The sequence below is a fragment of the Rutidosis leptorrhynchoides genome, chromosome 7, assembly GCF_046630445.1.
Source record: "Rutidosis leptorrhynchoides isolate AG116_Rl617_1_P2 chromosome 7, CSIRO_AGI_Rlap_v1, whole genome shotgun sequence".
NCBI classification, from domain to species: Eukaryota; Viridiplantae; Streptophyta; class Magnoliopsida; order Asterales; family Asteraceae; genus Rutidosis; species Rutidosis leptorrhynchoides.
Window position 1 is genome coordinate 176,232,531 of NC_092339.1, and position 2,389 is coordinate 176,234,919.

The following is a 2,389-nucleotide window of genomic DNA, read 5'->3' on the forward strand; positions in this document are numbered from 1 at the left end:
TCGATCAAGACATCTAGCAAATATTGTCGCCGTTGATTTTTCTTTAGAATCGTCATCAAGTCGACCAAGTACTCCAATTCAAATTTCCGATAATCCATTTTTTGAACCCGACCTCACAATTGAGAATCCGGAGAATATTCAGGGACAATTTATAGATCCTGAACCATTAATCTTTCCTCCGAAACCATCAATCATTCAAACAGAGATTGTTGAGGAACCAACCATTAAATCAGAATCCTATAGTGATTCAGATTCAACAAATTCAATTATGGAGAATCTGGAACCTTTAAGTATGGAAAACCAAATGAGAGCTAAACGCACTGGCCAAGGTCACGCAATTACTCAACCTGACATTAATGCGCCAGATTATGAAATCAAAAGACAAATTCTACACATGGTGACTAATCAATGCCAATTTAGTGGTGCACCGAAGGAAGATCCAAATGAACATCTTCGTACCTTTAATAGGATCTGCACTCTATTTAAAATAAGAGAAGTTGAGGATGAACAGATATATCTCATGTTATTTCCCTGGACTTTAAAGGGAGAAGCCAAAGATTGGTTAGAATCGTTACCTGAAGGGGCGATTGATACATGGGACGTTTTAGTTGAAAATTTTCTTAAACAATTCTTTCCGGCATCTAAAGCCGTAAGACTTCAAGGAGAAATTGTTACGTTCACACAGAAACCAAATGAAACTCTATATGAGGCGTGGACAAGATTTGAAAAGTTATTGAGATGATGTCCGCAACATGGTTTAGACACCTGTCAAATAGTACAAATATTCTACCAAGGATGCGAAATCACTACAAGGAAAGACATTGATATAGCAGCTAGTGGTTCCATTATGAAGAAAACAGAAACTGACGCTTATAAGATTATTGATAACACTGATTCCCACTCACATGAGTGGCACCAAGAAAAAGATATCATTAGATCATCTAAAGCAGCTAGAGCCGATTCTAGCCATGACTTAGATTCCATTTCTGCAAGGATAGATGCTGTCGAGAGACGAATGGAAAAGATGACTAAGGATATTCACTCAATACGAATTAGTTGTGAGCAGTGTGGAGGACCACATTTGACAAAAGATTGTCTCAGTATTGAACTAACAATGGAACAAAGAGAGAATGTTTCATATATAAACTAAAGGCCTGGAAATAATTATCAGAATAATTATCAACCGCCAAGACCAATTTACAATCAAAATCAGAATTATAACCGAAATGTTCCATACAACAACCAACAAGGTCCTAGTAATCAACAAGTATCCAATAATACTTACAATCAGCAAAGACCTAATTTTCAAAACAAACCACCACAAACCGATGATAAAAAGCCGAAATTAGAAGATATGATAACGAAGCTAGTTGAATCTCAAACGCAGTTTTTCACATCTCAGAAACAAACCAATGAACAAAATGCTCAAGCATTTAGAAATCAACAAGCTTCTATTCAAAATTTGGAACAAGAAGTAAGTAACCTAGCAAGGTTAATAGGTGAAAGAAAATCGAGAAGTTTACCAAGTGATACAAATGCTAACCCCCGGAATGAAACAGCTAAAGCCATTACCACAAGAAGTGGTATTACACTTAAACCACCTGAAATACCTGTAATTTCTGAGGAAGCTATTCCTACTCTACAAGAACCACAACCTGAACAAGATAAGGAAAAAGAACCGGTAGTTGAAAAGGTTAATGAAGATAACACAGTTAAGGCAAAACCTTATGTTAAACCATACCAACCACCACTTCCTTACCCGAGTAAAATGAGAAAAGAGAAACTTGAAGCCGAGCAATCTAAATTCTTGGATATGTTTAAACAGATAAATGTAAATCTTCATTTCATTGATGTGATTTCAGGAATGCCTAGATATGCTAAATTTCTGAAAGATCTAATCACAAATAGAAAGAAAATGGAAGAACTCTCGGCTGTTACTATGAATGCTAATTGTTCAGCAGTGCTGTTGAATAAAATACCAGAAAAACTATCTGATCCAGAAAGTTTCACAATTCCATGTTTTCTGGGAAGTCTTAGTTCAATAGAAGCATTGGCAGATTTAGGTGCTAGTATAAATTTAATGTCGTATTCACTATACACTAAACTAGACCTTGGAGAATTGAAACCAACAAGAATAAGCATACAACTAGCCGATCGATCAATAAAATATCCTAGAGGGATAATGGAGAACATGCTAGTTAAAGTTGGTACTTTAGTATTTCCAGTAGATTTTGTTGTTCTGGACATGGAAGAAGATTCTCAAGTTCCTCTCATATTAGGAAGACCATTTTTAAACATGGCTAAAGCAATGATAGACGTGTTTGGTAAGAAACTAACCCTAAGTATAGAGGACGAGAGTGTTACCTTTTCAGTTGATAGAGCAATGCAA

General features: G+C 35.9%; 1 non-coding gene across 1 annotated transcript; it reads right to left on the minus strand.

The window, feature by feature from the left end:
* Positions 1 to 652: 652 nt before the first annotated feature.
* On the minus strand, positions 653 to 759 carry LOC139860624 (small nucleolar RNA R71). Its single transcript, XR_011763252.1, has one exon. It is a non-coding gene; the product is annotated as a small nucleolar RNA R71 (small nucleolar RNA).
* Positions 760 to 2,389: the final 1,630 nt, after the last annotated feature.